This window comes from Haliotis rubra, unplaced genomic scaffold (genome assembly GCF_003918875.1).
Source record: "Haliotis rubra isolate DU_JTF1 unplaced genomic scaffold, ASM391887v1 Scf286, whole genome shotgun sequence".
Classification (NCBI taxonomy): Eukaryota; Metazoa; Mollusca; class Gastropoda; order Lepetellida; family Haliotidae; genus Haliotis; species Haliotis rubra.
In genome coordinates this window covers 703,262-725,322 of record NW_025766953.1, presented here as the reverse complement: position 1 = coordinate 725,322, position 22,061 = coordinate 703,262, and the positions used below count along the sequence as shown (strand labels likewise).

The following is a 22,061-nucleotide window of genomic DNA, read 5'->3' as shown; positions in this document are numbered from 1 at the left end:
TTGCCAAACTAGGGTCAACAACTGGTCAAGGCAGTTGGATGAAGAAGATCTCTTCTTATATTAGGGTTGTAATTATGACAGATGCTTTAGAAGTATTAATTTGTTTACGGAAGAGGCGACATGTATGATCCAGCTCTGTTATTGCAGCATGCTTATAGATGGAGACAACCGTCATGTGTAGCACAGTCGTGTAGTGGTTAGCAAGCTGGCCTCTCGCGCCAAAGGCCCGGGTTCGAATCGTTGGTGGAGACACCAAAATATGTGACCTGAGTCTCATACTGTGTTGTGTCCCTGGGCAAGGCACTTCGTCCACATTGCAGTCAGTCCACCAAGCTGTTTAACATGGGTACCTGAGAAGCGGATATATGGACCTATACAGTCGCGCGAGGCTCTCATATTTTAGTAGCTGCTTTGAATTCCTTCAGGGTAATAATGTAACGTCAGAGAACAGCATTGCGTTGGATCCTAGTTGCAAAATTAGCATTATTATGATTATATTTATAAATCTCTACCAAAATAAGAGTAGAGTGTATGATATCGTAGACTTGTGTTTCTGAATCACTGTCTAAAATGCTGAAATCTGTCGAAAAGACGCGCGTATTCTGAACGGTGGCAAATCAAACCCGATTCTGTACAATCAAACACGGGAACATAAGACACAGGTTAAAATAAGGTTTGGTTGTTGTTTAACGCCCCAATATTCCAGCTATATGGCGGCGGTCTGTAAACAATCGAGTCTGGACCAGACAATCCAGTGATCCACAGAATGAGAATCGATTTGCGCAATTTGGAACCGATGACATGTGTCAACCAAACCAGCGAGCCTGACCACCCGTTCCCGTTAGTCGCCTCTTACGACAAGCATGGGTTACCGAATGTTCATTCTAACCCGGACAGGGCGATGGGGTAGCCTAATGGTTAAAGCGTTGGCTCGTCACGCCGAAGACCCGGGTTCGAATCTCCACATGGGAACAATGTGTGAAGCCCATTTCTGGTGTCCCCCACCGTGATGTTGCTGGAATATTGCTAAAAGCGGCGTAAAACCAAACTCAGTCAGTCTAACCCGGACCTTCACGGGTCAGTCATGATAAGAGCAAAAATGTGAAATTGAAACCACGATCGTAGGCTTCTGACACACCAAGCTGATTAAACACAGTAAATTTCAGAAGGTTCGACGACAGAGTATAAAGAAAATTAATAAATGTCATGTCAATAAAAAGTATTTGTAAAATATTGTGTAAAATTGACGGGAAAAGTTCACACGTGTTTGATATTCGAGCTACGTTATAGTGAGACCATATACATGCGCCATTATTTTAGTTTTCAATGCAAAATGTTTTGATGTCATTTTTCAATGCACGTGTTGAACTTAAAAGAACACCGTGTTTGGAGTTGATGTTGCTTTGAATTGGCAAGGTTTGGAAAGCAAGGTTTGGTAAGATGTTTGGCATTTAGAAGTTGGTAGGGTAATACACACTTGATATTGATGTGCAACTTCTTTATTATTTACACACGACGTTTCAGGGCTAATACTTGCCCCTTCATCAGGTGAATGACAGTCAATAGTTACAGAGGTATGTATAGTATGTACAGGAAGCCACATAGTTGTTTTTACAAACGTATATATAGTACGTACAGGAAGCCACGGAGTTGTTTTTGTAACAGATTGGTGAGGGGATTAAGTTAAATACATACTGTTTGTACAACATGTTTACATAGAGTGAATGACCACAGATGGAAGCCAGTAATGGATATACAGTGATAGAGATTAGGTGATTTAGATGTACAATAATAGAAATTAGGCGATTGGATGTACAGCATGTTTTGGTAAACACTATTGTTTGAGGGAAATTAGTTAATGCACCAAGGATTGGGAAGGAAGACTTCCTGGTCCCTATTCAACTCCGGTTTGGAACGTTTGATGTGGATAGCTTCCATTAATTTCCGTTTGCGCCAATTGTTAATGTTGACGGCTAAGATTTCTGTGTGTTGCCAGTTGATGGTATGGTCAGTGTTCAGAAAGAGCTGATTTTAAGTCTGATTTGTTGACAGATGTTTTGTGCTCTTTTATCCGAGTGGCAATAGGTCTGCCAGTATCACCAATGTAAGTGTCACCACAGTTACATTCCAATTTGTAGACACATCCTGTTGGGTTAGGAGTGATGTTGCAGCTGCCTTTGCCATTGGCTTGTAGTAAAGTTTTCAGTGTTCTACCGGATGTAAATGTGGTGTCAGTTCTGGCCGTTTTCTTCAGTAGTCTGCTGAGTTGATGGCTGATGGATCCCACATAGGGGATGTTAATAAGGATCCAGTGAACATTATCAAACACTGTATGGTCTTGTCTACATCCGATTATTTACGGACCGTTGCCATTTAGCTGCGTCAAATCGTTGCTCACATTATCAAACACTGTATGGTCTTGTCTACATCCGATTATTTACAGACCGTTGCCATTTAGCAAATCGTTGCGTCAAATCGTTGCTCACATTATCAACACTGTATGGTCTTGTCTAGATCCGATTATTTACAGACCGTTGCCATTTAGCCGCGTCAAATCGTTGCTCACATTATCAAACACTGTATGGTCTTGTCTACATCCGATTATTTACAGACCGTTGCCATTTAGCCGCGTCAAATCGTTGCTCACATTATCAAACACTGTATGGTCTTGTCTAGATCCGATTATTTACAGACCGTTGCCATTTAACCGCGTCAAATCGTTGCTCACATTATCAAACACTGTATGGTCTTGTCTAGATCCGATTATTTACAGACCGTTGCCATTTAACCGCGTCAAATCGTTGCTCACATTATCAAACACTGTATGGTCTTGTCTAGATCCGATTATTTACAGACCGTTGCCATTTAGCCGCGTCAAATCGTTGACCTCATTATCAAACACTGTATGGTCTTGTCTACATCCGATTATTTACAGACCGTTGCCATTTAGCCGCGTCAAATCGTTGCTCACATTATCAAACACTGTATGGTCTTGTCTACATCCGATTATTTACAGACCGTTGCCATTTAGCCGCGTCAAATCGTTGCTCACATTATCAAACACTGTATGGTCTTGTCTACATCCGATTATTTACAGACCGTTGCCATTTAGCCGCGTCAAATCGTTGCTCACATTATCAAACACTGTATGGTCTTGTCTAGATCCGATTATTTTACAGACCGTTGCCATTTAGCTAGAATTTTGTTAGTGTGGCGCTAAAACAGAATGTATCTTTGGCTGCGTGAAGAATATCAACCAATGTTCTTAAAATGGTCATATTAGTTTAGCGGTACTTGTGTTAAAGTCATGAACATGTTTGCGCACATTTCCCTACATCCACAACCCAAAGAAACCTCAACAAACGTTCAATGCAAATGTCTTGCCAATTCATGGCTCGACAATATGCCGTCTTATTTTTCTTCGTATAGCTTTCAAACAAAAATATCATTAATCTTTTTGTCTCCTCTCTGTCGGTTATTTTATTCCTTCAAAAGATGATACACTTTATTGTGACCAGCATCTTCCATCATATTGCTCTCCAAATATAACATGTGTTGCATCTGTGAGTTACATTAGCTTTTCTGAGAAGATGCGTCCAAACCCTTGACTGATTCCGCAGAGGAACAAGATAATTCACTTACACTCAACAGCCAGGGACGCACGTAAATATGCTTACTATCTTTCAGGAACAATAATGTTACAAAGCTTTCGAACAAACAGAATTTTACCAGCGTCAAGAACAATACTGTCATTAGAGCAGGATATTTACAGTTGTGATGGGTCTGAAAGGATGGGTGTGAGCGTGTGTGGAATACAGAGTCTTTAAGACCAGTGGCATGTCGGCGAGTGAGTAACTTGTGTTTCCAATTTAATCACGGTGTGTAAAGTTATTGCTGGCTGGAGGCACAGAGCCATACGATCGTGAATGTGTGTTTGAGTTTTGAGTTGGACTCGGTGTGTCAGAGGATTCGGGAGGAATGCAATACAGGTCTTACCACCTGGAATAAGTGCTGAGATACCTGCGTGCATACACACCATCATCAGCTTCTTGAAGCCCTAAGGAGCACGACTCACAACGAATTGAGATAACTCCCTGATACAATTATTTGAGTGAAAACATAGAGGTATTGTGTTTACGGATCACGAATCGGGAATTCGAACCCACGACCGGTGCATCCTATTTATCTAGGGGATGCAGGTCTATGCAACCGGCATCTTGCAGCGCCTTAGAACACTGGGTCAACTGCGGCCCGAGTTAGAATTTAAAACACAGATGAATCTACAGATTATGCATATGTCTTGGATCACAATCAGTTCTAAGGTGCCAAATGTCCTGTAGACGAAGTAACGAACGCAGATATGTCGAGACAACAATTAACATAATTTGAGTAAGTTTAGTTTTACGCCGCACCCAGCAATATTCCAGCTATATGTCGGCGGTCTGTAAATAATCGAGTCTGGACCAGACAATCCAGTGATCAATAGCATGAGCATCGATCTGCACAATTGGGAATCGATGACATGTGTCAACCAAGTCTGACCACCCGATCCCGTTAGTCGCCTCTTACGACAAGCATGGGTGAAGGTTCATTCTAACCCGGACCTTTACGGGTAAGACATGATTAGAGCAAAAAATGTGAATTTGAAACCACGATCTTAGACTTCTGACACACCAAGCTGAGTAAATTTTCGAAGGTTTGACGGTTGAGCATTAGCCAAAGAAAATTAATAAATGTCATGTCAATAGAAAGTATATGTAATATATTGTGCAAAAATGACGGGAAAAGTTCACACGTGTTTGATATACGAGCTACGTTATAGTGAAACCATATACATGCGCCATTATTTCAGTTTTCAATGCAAAATGTTTTGATGTCATTTCAATGCACATGTAGAATTTAAAAGAACACCGTGTTTGGAGTTGATGTTGCTTTGAATTGGCAAGGTTTGGAAAGCAAGGTTTGGTAAGTCCGACAGATCTGTTTTATTTAGTAAGGCATGTACATAGAGGTGGATGACCATTTGGAGGCCTTAGCCAAAGTCAGATAACCAAAGTGTGAAGATGGAGCGTTTCCTGGACCAGTGATGCATTTGTGTGATTACAGCGACAATCAGTCATTGTCTCTGTCAGTTGCATATCGCTACCAACTTCAAATAAAACTGGGGCGGTGTGGTAGCCTTCGCTCGTCACGTGGAAGACCCGGATTCGATTCCCCATATGGGTACAATGTGTGAAGCCCTTTTCTGGTGTCCCCCACCGTGAAAGCGGCGTAAAACTAAACTCATTCACTCGGATAAACGCCACAATATTTTCGTTGCGTTTCAGAATTAATTGTTCACTTGTGACATCATCCAAGACTTGATAATAAAATTATATTCGGGTGAGTTACAATTGACATTTCTTCACATCTATCGATTTGCCCATACTGCATGAGTAATGCAGTGTAATTTATCTGGCTGATCTGCCACACACACTGATAAAGAATCCAAGATTTAGTATTGTCTATGGAACTATAACGTCATATGATGTCTTGAGGATGTATGCAACAAATCATTGTCAAGAGCCTCACTAGTTCAATTCAGTCGCACAAGGTACATGCGAGTGAATTATTTGAAATCAGAAACCACTTTTGATGCTCTATTTCAACAAGACTGAGTGATTAACGTCAATCACACGCAATGACATCAAACGGGGATTGTTGTAAACAAATTACGAATATATAATGCCATTTCTGTTATTGGAATGCTAATTTGGAAACATTAGATAAGAACGAAATGCTACCAAAACCAGAAATACTTAATTAAACATGTCTGTCACGAGAAATACTTTCAACCGTAATCTACTTATTCTGTAAGTATCCAACGGAAGACGGGAATACATCTTGAAATAAAATCCTTTTCCTACATACGTCCTACTGAAATCCGATATATCCATTCTTCGCAAGAACGGGATAATGATCACAGATGATATATTGCTGTACAAAAATAGATGGGACGTCCTTTCACATTTCCAAATGTCGTGTATCTTCATATGACAAGAGGTTTCCTCCTGATAACATACAAGATTAATTTGTTACGCGGAGAAAAGGTGCGTTCCTAATAATCAATGACGAGCGAGTCAAGAATTCTCAAAAAGTGTTCACAGATTGTTTGCAATGAAAGAAACTTATCAAAATGAGTCAACATGGCCAGTGTTCCATGTTGACATACAGTCTGACTTGTTTCGCCAAGCCTGTCCCCCGTTTCGGTGGCTTTCCAGTTATTGTAAAAGCAGCCTGGGTATTATCGGAACATATGTATCACGTGAATCATCCAACATCACTGATATGTTGACTTAAGACAGTGTTATAAACGCCGAGAGGTCCATCAAAGCCACAACTGACCAAACCTGGACTATCGCTACCTCAAATAAATATTTAGACGCCCGAAGCTCTTTCAGAGAACACAAGATCATGGTGGCGTTGAAGGATAAACATTTGCTTAGGAATGACCATGACTGTGGAGGAACAGAAGAATCTCGACGATTTGATCATGAATCAGAAATGCTCTCACACAGAAGAAGTCCTGAGCTGTTATTGGACGGGGAATCTGGCGTATGTCATCATCAGGTCAGTTCAGCATCTCATCAACCAGAAAGAGTTATTCATTTGACACTGAGGATTTAGCGTCTGTTTTTGGTGGTAGCTTATTTGACCACAGACTCCATAGTCATCCAGTTCAGCTTAAATATTTTTAAAGTGCACCTCGTTTAAACCGGACCGTACTGTCCACAGTAAAGTCGTTACGGACCTCAAAAGCACTACGATTGCCGTTCACTGAATAATTTAAAATAATGAGTGAGTGAGTGAGTATAGTTTTACGCCGCTTTTAGCAATATTCCAGCAATATCGCGGCCGGGGGACACCAGAAATGGGCTTCACACATTGTACCCATATGGTGAATCGAACCCGGGTCTTCGACAGGACGAGCGAACGCTTTAACCACAAGGCCACCCCATCGCCCACTTTAACACAACATTCCCGCGCAACACTGTTGATCAGCACCGACCTACACTGCTAAACTGTAGGATTAACGAATGAATGAAGTAGAATTTAGGGTGATCTGGACCACAAAAGGTCTGCTTTATTTATACTCCGTCTGATGTACATACTCCATGGACACACTTTATGGGATTAATAATTCATGGATGATGAGCAATGTCCCTTTGATAGATAAGGACGTTACCGGCAGTAAGTTAGGGCTCAAGAAAACCAGCTCCTAACTGACAGGGCTTCATTGCAGGCTATTCCTTTTGATGTGCTGCATTAGAATAGATCACGATTGACCTTCGTTTATTTCATTTTAACCTGTCACAATATACACATCGACAAGACATAATTAAGAAAATGGGAAACAAAACACACAGAAATGTGAATACGTTGTAAAGATCGTGTTTCTGGAAGGGTGAGTGAGTGAGTTTAGTTTTAAGCCGCTTTTAGCGATATTCCAGCATATTCCGGGGGGAAACCAGAAATTGGTTTTACACATTGTACCCATGTGGGGAATCAAACCCGGGTCATTGGCGTGACGAGCGAACACTTTAACCACTAGGCTACCCCACCACCTCTTTTCTTGAAGAGGTTTTAGCTGTGAAGCATAATAAGTAAAAGCGACCACAACATTTTCATAATCATGAGCTAATCTCTTCTCAAAGCAGGGTGCCTTCGGACTATATGATTCCAATATCAGGAAGAACTGACCCCTGAACATTCGGGTTAGAATTGGTCTTCAGCAACCCATACTTGTTGTAAGAGGAGACTAACTGGATCGGGTGGTCAGGTTCGCTGATCGATGCTCACGTGGATCTTTGTCCAGACTGGAATATTTACAGACCGCCGCCATTTGACCATTTTCTACTTGTACAACAATGTATTTACTGCTATTGTACGATGTTGGATAATTTGGTAACCCTTTTATCATGTATTTGTAGACACCCGTATAACGATGTTAATTCATTTTAACAAAAAGTTGAGTTAGAAATTTAATTACATCCATGTTGAAAATGTGAACCCCATAGGGATTTCGGTTAAGCTTGAGGGTCACCAGCAGCATGATTATGCTTTTGAGGGACGACTTAATGGATTGTACAGTCAGACTCCGTAACGTCAGTGGTTAAATGCATGCCACCCTATCCCTTAGTTGTGGATCGATGCACATGGAGTTCATCATCACCTTGTCTGGTTCAGACTGTTGTCATATTGCTGAATTTGTTGTTGAGTCTCGGATCAAACGACAAACAAACAATGAAAATACATGTATTTATTTCATGACAATAAAGCTTCATTAGTTGTTATCTTGCCTCACACATAAATGTCGTTTTCTGATTGGCTGAGCGCTCTTCTATTATTTTCAATGTACCCCGCTTACAAGCGAGTAACATTTTCTATGTACTCCGCTGGGAATGCCGAACTCATTTGGAACTTCGTAGTAGTAATTCTTTATCTCGAATAACATTGAATCACGTATGATGTACGGAAATTACCGATGTTTTGCGAATGCAAATATATGGAAGGGAGATAACTCTAAATTTGTTTTTCTTGTCTTGACGTCTGGTACTCCATACTATCACCCGACACATGTGCTTCAAACAGTTCAAAGTTGAGGTTGTTCGGTAAGATAAATACATTGTTCACTGGTCCCTCGGGGGCCATGGGTTGGTGTACCCTCGATGTTTCCCTATGTTCCCCTCGCCCTTCGGGCTCAGGGAACACAAACAAACATCGAGGGTACATCAGCCCATGTCCCTCTCGAGAACAGTGAACAACTTATAGTGTGAAATGGTTCATGTTAGTGATCTGGACAATGGTCAGTGTGTGACGCCGATGAGAAATTGTGTGATTGAATGTCTCTGGGGGATTAAAAAAAAACTGTACATATCTTCTACTTTCGGATTTTTATTTACCGAAAAGCCAATTGAAATGAATCAGTTATTGTGAGAGACTCTTTGAATATACCATTTGAAGATAGAAATTAATTTCATGTTGTCATAGATCTATCTTCTCTTTGACCGTTTATCATTATCATTAAATATTTTCATGACGAATTGCCGTGTTTGAGTGAAAGTTTACAATACAAAATCTCAAATCCACAATTCCAGCTGTTTTGTGGCTGTCGACTACTATTTAAGCTGATTGACTTGGGCCGTGTTACCTTCAACCCGATTTGTTTCTGGAAATTGTTTGCCTTTTTTCAATCATGATTAGATTCGAAACTTAAAGCCATTTAGCGATTGATGAAAGTTCGACGTTGAATTATTTTGTTTGTTTTGTTTAACGCCAGTCTCATGAATTAGCCAGCTATAAAGGTGCGGTCAGCAAGCATTCCAGTGATTGATACAGTGAGCAAGAAGTAAGAAGGGTGCCAGGCAATCCGTACAATAACGAAGCCTGACTAATCGTATAAAGTTTATATTACTACAATCACTGGTTGCAGAAGACAAATTCAAACACAGGCTCTTCACGGGCCACATCACAAGAAGGAACGTCGTTTGTTTCTGTGTTTCAACATACTGATTGTCCAAGGGGCACTCCGACCCAGTGGCCTAAGGCCTTACTGTCATCGGTTACGTTGTTTGTACTGCTGACTGGAAGGAGGGTAAATCGATTTATCGCGAAATATGTCGATATGGCTTTTTTTGTGATCGCAACTACTGATTTCCTTTTAATATGATGCACTATCACCTGTGTATTTCACATTTCCTTAAAGACGTCTTAAGGCGCTATATTCCATGTGTATAGTTATTATATTTATCGATCCATGATGATCGGGGTTAGAATGGGTCTTCATGAGTGTCGAAAGAGTGACCATCGAGATCGGGCTTGCTGACCTGGTTGATTTTTGTAATCTCATCCCAGCTGCGTCGATCGGTGCTTATGCTATCAATCACTGAATTGGTGTAGATTATTTACAGACCGCCGTCATACAGCTGGAACTTTGAATCAAACAACAAGCAAACAAATATTGTACCTATCAGGATATCGTGGTCATTGCATGGTCCGGATCATAGAGTCTGTACACCATACCCTTGCTCGTGTGTTTAACTACTTGTCACTGTAATCTTTCATCCGTGAAGCTGACTGACCGTCATTTAACTGGAACGTGAAGTAACTGAAAGACTGTTCAAAGTGCCCAACTGATGTAAACTAGAAATGGTTCAAACCGACTCTGAATTCAGCTCAATGACTAACGTAGTAAGATTGTGAATGCGTATCAAGGTATGAAGACATCGCCTCGGGATCGCTTTGCTAGCATACCTAACGTTATCATATTCTAGAGACATTTGTTTTGGATAGTAGTTCAACGAAACTTATGAACAAATGTCTTGTGTTGGTTCCACGATCGCAGAACGACCAGAGTCGTTATCTCTTGGCATCTGTGGGACGTGAGAGAGCTGTCAGCTTGATCAATACACTGCTCCCACTGCCGATACTCAACACCTCATTCTCAGCCAACATTAAATCTGATAGCGCTGGACAAACTTGCAACGTAGTTCAGCTCATGGACGTAAATTGGTCTGGTCGCTTTCCCCATTCCATCTTTTACAGAACTATGCACAAAGTAAAAGTGTGCATCTCTGAAACCAGTTTTTGTCTGTGTCCTTTCCAGCCCGGATCAGGTCTTTCCGGAATTCCGTACTCTACAAGGGTTGGTAACGCTTACACGAACCAAACATATTTACTGTCATTTTGATTTATAATACAAGCGACCAAACCATACTAATACACATGCGAAATCTTTACAAAACGCTGAATCCTTGTTACGATATAGACTCTATCACGAGAATGTGTTTAGACATCACTATCAATTAGAGATGATATTTGAGCTGCACTAGTTACAAAAAGTTACAAAAAGTTCAAATGGAAATTAGGTGTTCACCAAAACACAACTCAAAATACGGAACTGCATTATTCAGTGGTTCCAATGAAACATTTACCATAGTTTTGTTTTCTTTGTTATTCCAGACACATTTGGAGTTTTGTGGGTTTTTTCTAGACAACAAGGGCGGATAACTCTCAAAACACTTTCTGTTGGCGTCATTCCAACTTGCTCATTAGCTGAATTAAGCATTTTTACCTTGAAAGGGGCAGGTAACTCTTAACACCATTTCTGTCGGTGTCATTACACTACCTTCGTATTAGGTCAGTGCCGGATTGTCGTATCCGGCAAGGGCGGGTAACTCTTAACACAGTTTCTGTCGACCTCATTTTCCAACCATATTGGGCCAACAACGTATTTTTGTACCCGGCAACACAGACTAGTGCCAGGTACAATACTTTCCAGCTCTCACTTCAGGTCATAACCAGATAATTGTACACGATAAAGGGAAAGGACTCTAACGTCAAGCACCGAAGTGATATCACGGTTCTATGTATAAAGCTCAGCTGGAGAAAGTCCGATTGGGCAAGATGTGAAAGTGAAAATCCAACAAAAACAGGTATGAAAGAATAAAGAAACCCAGTTCCCTTACTAATCATCATCTTGACATTAAATATTAGCGCCATCTAAACTCTATGGAAACAATATCTGGCTATGATTACACAATCCCAGATATAACATATGTTGAATATCTGGTTAACAGTCACTTGTATCACAGACTGATGGGGTGAGACGGTTTGGTTAGAATTCCAAAACAATATGTGTGGAAATGTATTTGTACTCTTAGCATACACAAGAATAGGAGGGTGGCACCAAAATTGAAGGTCACGGAATAAAAGAGGGTTATGAGTGAATTCTTCAGGATTGACCGACTCATGTTTTAAACATGGAAAAAATCACTTTAATTGCTTTTGCAACATGAGCTCGAATATTCCTTCGCAGTAATAACTGTTTTCCTATGATTGATGTGCACGGATCTCTACACAACCATTTCAAATGTTCATATGCCCAAAAGCTCAAATGCTCGACCAGACTTTTCAGTCATCAAAATTACATTCGTTGCATTTATAACATAATCTGTATATCGCTTCAGTTGGGACATGTATTAGATATAGTGTCAAACGGAGATAAATATCACTGTAACGCCAGACTTGGAACAAGATGTATTGATTGAAAAGAAGATTAAATCATTATGTTCTTTTATGATGTGTTTTGTTGAACCGTTTGTTCGGAAAAGATCATTTGCAGTTATCACTGACTAACGCTCGGCCGATAGACGAACCTTTTTGTTGTCCTTTGGTCTCTAATTTCTTGTAAATTACAGACTTCTGACCAAAATGGCTTTCCTAAATCGGTTATTGCTCGCAGGATCAATCTTTTACACTTTCATTTGTCTAATTTTCACTTTTCTATTATTTTTTGCCTCAAACTACCGGAAATGACAAACTAATAACGCCAATTCAAAGAAAATTGCTTAAGTGAATTTGTAATGATTTTAAATCATTTGAGTGGCAAGCGCGATGTCAAGGGAGAGAATAATTTGTCTTCATCCGCGGCTTCAGATGGTGCCACGCTGTTCTGCCGCTCCTGATAGTCAAATCACCATGGAATTGCATCCCTAAAGCAGTTAGCGGATTAGCTGCCAAAGTATGTCTTATGATGTTGATGCATGGCTATTTCAGTAATAAAAATACTAAAGTTTTAATGAACCGTAAATATCACGAAAAACACCCCGTGACACGATCATGCGACATTGTCACGGTATTTATCTGTTTAAAAACATCTTGTCAATGATTGAATCTTACGAAAATTCTTTCCTGAAAGAGAACTCAAATACGGTGATAACGTCAGACCAAAGCTGTGTTTTTTACTTTAATAAATATGCTTAAAACTTTACATGTCGTTAAACATTTCCATTAAAACAGTTCGACACTGATATTAACCAGTCGTAAGAGGCGACTATCGGGATCGGGTGGTCAGGTTCACTGACTTGGTTGACATTGGTTTCTATATAATTGAATATTGCGGAGTGCGGCTTTAAACAACAAGCAAACAAACAAATGATGTTAGTAGGTATTGAGTGTTGTTTTGTTGCTTGGAATGGTTAAGTTAACTGGTCTAGTCCGGATACAAACCGTTTATCCATGTTTATTCAACCTGTTAGGCGGTCATGGATGGAACCAAAATGTCAGTCCAAATCCATGACAGCGATACAGGTCACAGTGTTTGTGAAAGGTGAAAACACAAATGCAAATTTGAAGACATGATACATGTACTTTTTGAATTGACATGTTTCACGGTTTTGGAAATATTTTCTTAGTGTTTGTACTAGGGCTGGGACGGGTTATGATTTGGCCCCGGTACCCGTCTCAATACCGGACCCGTTATGATCATGCGACTAATAGATTAAACAATGGAACATATAGAGCTCTCATAACATACGAATTATACGAAACGAGTGTCCTTCCTATGGTATCTGACCGAGCGAAAGCGAGGTCAGAAACCATAGGAAGGTCACGAGTTTCGTATAATTCGTATGTTATGAGACCGAGTGTGGTATTTTATTTATTACCCACGTCTTGCATGCACTGAATTGACAAAATAGCGTATTTTTTTATTGTTATGGTTTCAAACCGAAACCGGTTTCATAAAGAGGTTGCGGAAGAATGTTGTTCTGTAGTACACTTTTTGTATGATGTCACACTGTAATGACGTCATTACGCCTTGCTCGTCTGCCCCTTGGTAACCGACGTCACGATGCATGTCAGTTGTCATCGCCTCGTACAACCTCCTACATATAGCACCCCGTTTCCTAGTTTGCAGTTGCTTCACTCGGCTAACATCACTAGTGGAAACTTGGCGTTTATGTTTTTCGACACCTATAATGTCTCAGTTCGACTCACAATTAAACAGTGATACGGCAACGTTCGCAATGTTTACATTCCCACAATGCATATAAGTTGTAGAATGAATGAATTCACGTGTTTGTTATGAATGACAAGGTACTTCCGTCACAACTTGACCTAGCTGAGAGGTCATCGGTTATCCAATCAAATCGTTAGCATCTCAGGTCAAGTCGTTAAGACACAGGTCAACGAGATACGACACTCGTGTGACGTACAAGATTAGTATGCAACTACCCATACATTGACCACGTGGGTAATAAGTTATTCTTCCATGATTATAAGGTTGTATTGTTTTTCAAGATTTAAACATTATTTACAGTCACCTGTCTTGAATACTATACATGGTTAAGATATTGAAAAACTCGAAATTTTATCCTCCGAGCTGAGGAATATATTGCCACTTCTTACAAATGATGTGAGGAAATAACATAACGGGTATCAGTGTAGGGTAATAAAGGGTGGAGTACCCGGGTAGAAAGTTTGGACCCGTCCCAGCCCTAGCTGGTACTAATCGTCCTTACGAAACCTGTGGGTGTTCAAATACCAGAAAGTATTTAGGGAGAACAAAATTCAGACAATATGATCGCTTATGCAGAGTTTCCTCATTTAATGTCAATATTGTAGATTTGATCTTCAGCAACCAATGCTTGTCGTAGGAAGCGACTAACGGGATCGGGTGGTCAGGCTCGCTGTCCTGCTTCACAATTAACACCGTATTACAATTTCATAAATCGATGCTGATGGTGTTAATCACTGGATTGCCTAGTCCAGACTAGATCATTTACAGACCGACGTCATGTAGCTGGAGTGAGTGAGTGAATATGGTTTTACGCCGCTTTTAGCAATATTCCAGCCACATCACGGCGGGGGACACCAGAAATGGGCTTCACACATTGTACCCGTGTGGGGAATCGAACCCGGGCCTTCGGCGTGACGAGCGAATGCTTTAACCACTAGGCTACACCACCGCCCCTCATAGAGCGGGAGAATTGCTGAGTGCGGCCTTTAACGACAAACACAAACCTTGACATTACCCGTTCTGTACATGTGTTGAATAAAATAATGTATGTACTGTTCCAGATCCTGATCGTATGAGACATTTCCTCACATTACTTATTTATGTGTTTTAATGTGTTTGATGGACCATAGCACATGAACATGTGCAATATGTGTTTACTTGAACTGATATTTAGAATTGGCACTTAATTTTTAACTAATACCATTCACCAAACAGATTATATATTCCTATCTCATATTTTTAAAACACATTTAAGCCATTATTTAAACAAGATAATACATTATTCCTCCGTGACATAACCCATTAAGAAATTCGTAATGTTTTTGGACTTATTCGCCGAAGTTATCTCAGGCCTAGTTTCGATTTTTGTACATAAGTGCTGTTAAAGTGGTAGCGTCTCCACGGTTTTAACACAACAAACATATTTGAAATCGAAATTGCTTTTCCATTCCAACAAAACTCCGACTTCTACGACACAATCACAAACATCAATCAGAAAGTCCAGTGTGGAAGTGTTAGTATCGATCAGCTTCAGATCGATCACACTAGTAAAGAGGCTTTCTCTGTCCATCTATCACGCCCTCTGATTTACTGTTAGAAATCATGTAAATAATATCATTAGGGAGTTTTTTGTCCAAAATTGTGATTATTATAGTAAGAGTTGCATAATAGTCTAATGGCCACAAAACATATCGATAGCAAGGTCAATATTTTAATTCTGAAAGGGATTAGCAAACGGTGATTCCAGCAACCAGGGAATTAATCTCTTTTTGTGTGTTTCAACATGTAGTTTATGCTTGTATGCGTTCGTGCAAGTGAATTAGAACGTGCATAAGTAACTAAGTTTTTTAAAGAATACATGTGCATCACTTGAGAGCTCTGTGGTTCTATCGCGTTACTTGAATGCAACGACTATGAATACGAAATTCTCCGTTGATAATTACAAACTCATTCATAGCCAAAAAGACTGATTGCTTCGCCAAAAATCATTGCTTAAGTGTTCTACTTAGAGGCTTGTGTTATAACCTTGACATAATTATTCGTGACCCATTTACCTGGCTATCGACGTCGACCTGTTTTAGTATTCAGTGAATGAGATTACATTTTAAAATTATTCCGCAGTCGTTGCCTTGAAGGATGTAGAGTGATGATATCGATCAATTCCGTGAGATATATGTGCCTTACATGTGATATTCATGAAATATGTCATTCTCTTCACGCATTCGAATTTGTCAATTTACTCGTTATCACCTGACCTTTGAGCTCATCATGTATTAACGTACAATGTATATACATGTATATGGCTATTGATCGACTTTGACCTTTGTTTAACTATAGATTGATTAAACAAAATTGTTAAATATTTGAATCTGTCGATGTTATCAACGTGAAGTAAACTGGACCATTCCGAATCCATGACCTTTGTCTTACTTATCACGGGGCTTTAGGACGACCCTAAATCTCCAAACCCTAAACCAAAAACCCAAACCGAAACTCAATCCCAAATCCAAACACCAAAACCTAAAGCAATACCAAAACCAAACAAACCCGAACCAAAACCAAAACCAAACCAAATCATAATCCTTAACCAAAACCTTAAACCATAAACTAAACCCAAACCCAAACTAAACCAAACCATAGCCCAAAACCTAAACCAAAACCCCAAAGCATAGCCCCAAACCTAAACCAAAACCCCACACCAAACCAAACCATAGCCCAAAACCTAAACCATAACCCCGAACAAAACCAAACCATAGCCCAAAACCTAAACCAAAACCCCAAACCATAGCCCAAAACCTAAACCAAAACCCCAAACCAAACCAAAGCATAGCCCAAAACCAAAACCAAAACCCCAAACCATAGCCCAAAACCTAAACCAAAACCCCAAACCAAACCAAAACCAGGCCCCAAACTAAACCAAAACCCCGAACCAAACCAAATGAAACAAAACCAAAACCCAACGCACACCATACCCAGTCCAAACCAACCATAACCCTGAACCAATCCAAACCAATCCATAACTCCAAAACCAAACCCCAAACCAAACCAAACCAAAAACCCGAACCGAACAAAACAAAGCCATAACCCAAAACCAAAACCAATACAAAGCCCCAAACAAACCAAAACCTCGAACCAAAATAATGAAATCAAAACCAAAACCCAACCGAAAACCGAGCCCAGCCATGTCCAACCCAGTCCAACCCAACCAATCAGCTGGCAAAAGACCTGTGTGTGTATATAAGAGTTTTGGCCAGCACCATCATGCTGACATCAGTCCACCACCAACTGTGGTCATTACATGGGATCTTTGACCTCAGCAGTAATTTCCGATTCAGGCGGTAGTCGATATTGCCTCGCTATGACGTGGAAGTGTCTAAATATCAACTTTGGTCAAATTCAATTAATGTTTATTCTAAGTAATTGCCCTGAAGCGATTGCCAGAGCTTTCCTAGACTTTTACGTGACATTTGACCTTCATAGATTTATATTAGCTTGAACAGATGTGACTGGTTATCTAACTGGCTTTGACATTCGCAGTCTACGGCCAAATCTACATCAATCTGTTATCCGAACAGCATACGACACTCCGGAAGCCCGTGGTCATCGGTCAAAGGCAGAGCTATTGACTGTACTGGGTTGCCTCCCTTTGTTATTCCAATCCAAGATTCGCTTTCATCATGTTCCACTATTCAGTACAAAGGCTGTGTCCGTTTGTTTTAACAAAGTGGTAATCCCCACGACCCCACTGTGACTTTCCTTGTTCAACGTTTGACTGGTCAGTGAGTGGCATCCAATACATTATCACCCTTGTATTGAAATAGCTTTCTTGTCTCGGGTAATGCGACATCTGTAAATTAGTTTGCTGGCCTAGTGGTTAACGTGCAGTCACAAGTCATTCCTAGCAATTCTAAACAGAAAGAAAAACAGGAGCACAAGTCAGCAGCAAGAAGTGCTAAATCCTTCTTATTTAAGTCATTGAAATTTGACGGAGGAGTTCTCTCCAATGACGAGAGCGTTTTACATAGATAGCGAGACTGGTCAATGGCCTTTATTGTTCTTGTCACGCTACCCTTGAAGATGAAGACAACCGGAGATAGTTGCCTGTGTTGACTGTGCTTACATCTGCTGTACTTTGGACTATTTCCGTGCTTCAGTAAATTCAATAGCTTCAAGATGAAATATATTTCACTTATGACACGCAAACGAAGAAACAAATATTAAATCATGAAGGGTATTGATTTTGGTTATTAATATAGATGATTTTTACATTTTGAAATATCAAGGGTCGTATGATTTTAGTACGAATGGGAAATTTAATTAATCTGCTGACCATCTTCATATCACTCAATGGAATATGACACTAATGAAATATGTTTTTTCTCTGAAAAAAACTGAAGTGAACGGGAAACCGTTTTCAAAGGCTTTCGCAGTTTCACGTTGCCCTTGTCCCACATCGGATCTAAAATAGGTTTTCTGATGTTGATAGCAGTATCGCAATCCGAGATATGATCACACTGCCATCACCATCTGTATAACCATAAGGTACATTCCAAATATGACCGCCAGCGTCGCTGCTGTAATGTTCATAAATGGTTATCCCTATTACCTAATTCGTTATCATCATTTTTATTCATTATATATTTAGTTCCTATTGTGTTATATCTGCCGTAATAAATATACGTTATATCGAAGTATGCCTTTTTGCAGTCAGAATCATGCTCTATGTAACTGGCATTTTTGTACTTGGCATCATATACATTTGAGTTCCTTGTTAGTGTAATTTCAAACATCTTCACTTCTTTAAAACAATTGTTACATTATGTAATTTCAGGGGGTTTAAAATGACCTTGTAAAGATCACTGCCTCTTTTTAAAAGGGCAATAACCGCCATCTGCCTTATGACATTTTCACGACTTCTTCTCACACGAAAAACTAAATGTGGAACTACTTTTGAATTTGAATGACTTTTCAACCATCTTGCACTTGAAAAAAATCATGACCATTAACCCTCAAAGAAGAAAAAATACACATAGCTCGTTTTAAAGTCAATTTCAATCCTATGTAAATTATTTTCAATTACGCAAGGTGTATTACAGCACCGCCTTACGTCATAGTTCACAGTCGTTAAATAAGCCACGCCATGGGCTTCCAACAACCTTGAAATCCAACTGTAAACGAAGTCGGTATCGATTCTCTTAAAGGAGCTTACAGCTACGAGATCTACGCAAGAGAAGTGAAGTCACGGATGTGCTACTTGTTATCTGCTTACTGCCGGTACGTGACAAACACATTGGTTAAGAACGTGACAATCACGCTTGATGATGCTGTGACACGGGTACAGTATTGAATCACACAATATACTGTATGTTCATACATAGAGATTATTATATGAGTGCCCATGTCATACACGAGTGCCTAAATGTTGGTATTTCCCGAGCGAGAGCGAGGGACATACCGATATTTAGGCACGTGTCGTAAGCATAGTATGATATGGGCACGAATATAATATTCTATTTATTACCTAAGTCGTCAAATTGAGGAAAATAAACCCAAATCTACTTTAAAACATAGGCTGGCTACCCGCCGTCTCCGCATATAGAACGCAACGTCACAGAAGAAACGTGACGTCATAGCATTGCTCATGACGTCACGTCATCATGACAAAGTGATATTTTGCCCTAGGGCATCGTATGAAAAATATGAACCCCGATATTTTTGCCCTCGTAGTTAATAAAAGTTAATATTGTGAAGAAAACGACTGAAAAGTCTGTGGAGTCTGACCACCCGACCCAGTTAGTGTCGCCTCTTACGACAAGCCTGGGTTGCAGAAAACCAGTTCCAAACCGGCTGAAATGTACTTAGTCCCATAGGCGCGGTGGGAAAGCCTAGTGGTCAAAGCGTTAGTTCGTCACGCCGAAGACCTGAGTTCGATTCCCCACATGGGTACAATGTGTGAAGCCTACATGTCTCTGGTCTCCCCCGCCGCGATATTGATGGAATATTGCTAAAAACGGCGTAAAACTAACCGGCCAAAGTAAGTGTCTATATTTGCTGGTGGTCATGACAGTTTTAGCTTTCGGAAGATTGATTAAAGGTCACATGCAGTTACATAGGGCAACTCTTTTCACACACAACATGCTTAAACATCAGTCAGCACAAAATACAGGCGATACCCATGTCGTGCACGAGCTTAAAGAGTAGCGCGAACTTGAGGCACATGTTGTGTACTTACCGGTGTTTCTTAAAAGCAATGTCATTATTTGTGTGTGATATAGATACACTGTCAAGTGTGGCACGAACACAGCAAACAAGGTGAGCTCCTTGTCGTGCACGACCTTTTCGTGGTACTAACACTGAAAAACTAGGCGAGGTCCTTGTTGTCCACGAGCTTTTCGTGGCACTGTAAGTTAACACTGCAAATTAGGTGAGTTCCTTGTCGTGCACGAGCTTTTCGTGGCACTAACACTGCAAACCAGGTGAGCTCCTAGGCGTGCATGATCTTAGCGTGACGCAAGAACTGCAACACTGGTGAGTCGTGCATGAGTTTGTCGTTCTACAGTTTGTATCAATTTATTGCACAATCATAACCCTTGTAATATAACGTCATATGAGGTTCCTTGTCTGCCTCCCTTACTCATCAAATACCAAATTGAATTCTAATATCTTTAAACCTTTCATTTTGAAATGCTTAACAACCATATTGTATGCCAGAACACAGCGATCGTTATTCTGACTGTATTTTTCCCCCAATAAACATTTCAAGTCAATCTTCTTTCGCAAAGTTTCCTGTCCAGTTTAGCACCCAAAAGACATTACCCTAAGTTGTCTTTGCAGTGTCCTTTATCGTTTCGAAGACCACGTATACCTTCGAGACCAACATCACACAGAAAACATCCACATAATCCCAGACGCCGAAATAGATTAATCATTGCAGTTTTCAAACTAGTGAAATGACGTCACGTGACGGGCACAGCTAGGGGCTCCATTTTCGCTTGTGTTTGAACTGGTCAAGACAAAAGTCGTATAATTTCTGAACAAGCAAGTGTTAGGTTAGCTCCTGGGCGTTGCAAGAAGAAACACTGAACTAATCACATCAGTCGTCAAGCACTCACGTCAAGGGAACGCTTGTAATACATTTGGCAAATAAATTCGATTGGAATGGTTCTTCGTGCCGAGGTTTTCGTATTTGTGGTGAACCCCTTGTGTGGACGGACAGATACCTTGTGTAATGGCGATGCGGTCTTTGTGATAAGGAATAGCGGCTCGCAATTATTTTACTCGCGGCATTTACGATCGATTGCCTTTGGAAGTGTATCTACTCTATCTACACGCAGGGGCAACGTTTATCCCTTGGACCACCCAATAGGGAATGCCGGGTCAGAACAAGCACCAATTAGCCCCTCAAACGTGTAAAGTGTTCAAATAGTCACACGTTTGACCAGACTGGTTGTACATGGACACCGACGGCGTGGATCGTCGCGCATGATATCAACCACTAGATGGCATGGCCCAGATTCGATAATGGACACGTAGTGGAAATGTGGCAGGAACATATCATGTGGCTTAAAGGAGTGAGTGAGTTTAGTTTAACGTCGCACTCAGCAATATTCCAGCTATATGGCAGCGGTCTGTAAATGATCGAGTCTGGACCAGACAATCCAGTGATCAACAGCATGAGCATCGATCTGCGCAATCGGGAACCGATGACATGTTTCAACCAAGTCAGCGATCCTGACCACCTGATCCAGTTAGTCGCCTCTTACCTGGGTTAAAGGAACACTCATTCAGTTGGTCCAACATTAATGGGTACAACAAGGACTGGTCGGCTCGGAGTCAGTATTATGTGTCTGAGTGGGGTATTCATGGTTCACTGCGGCATGGTATCTCAGGGGGCTAGCACTATAAAACCAGGTTAAGTCTGGGCTAGTACAAGCAGCCGCACATACACATACACACGCATGCACGTCGTCATATGAGCGAAATATTCTCAAGCACGAGGTTAAACCGAATTTCACCTCACCTCACCTCACCTCACCTCACCTCAGTTGGTCCATGTCTTGTTTGTTTGTCTACCGCACTCAGCAATATTCCAGCTTCGTGGCGGCGATCTGTAAATAATCGAGTCTGGACCAGACAATCCAGTGATCAACATCTACGCAATTGGGATACGATGACATGTTTCAACCAAGTCGATCCCGTTAGTCGCCTCAAGCTTACGCTA

General features: G+C 40.6%; 1 protein-coding gene and 1 long non-coding RNA gene across 2 annotated transcripts in view; both read left to right on the top strand.

Annotated features, from left to right (window-relative positions):
* Positions 1-22,061, top strand: part of LOC124281614 (gamma-aminobutyric acid type B receptor subunit 2-like) — a 139,635-nt gene that overhangs the window by 66,830 nt on the left and 50,744 nt on the right. The gene's annotated exons all lie outside the window — the stretch shown is intronic.
* Positions 20,325-21,003, top strand: LOC124281629. The gene is made up of 2 exons (XR_006899948.1): positions 20,325-20,368; positions 20,675-21,003. It is a non-coding gene; the product is annotated as an uncharacterized LOC124281629 (long non-coding RNA).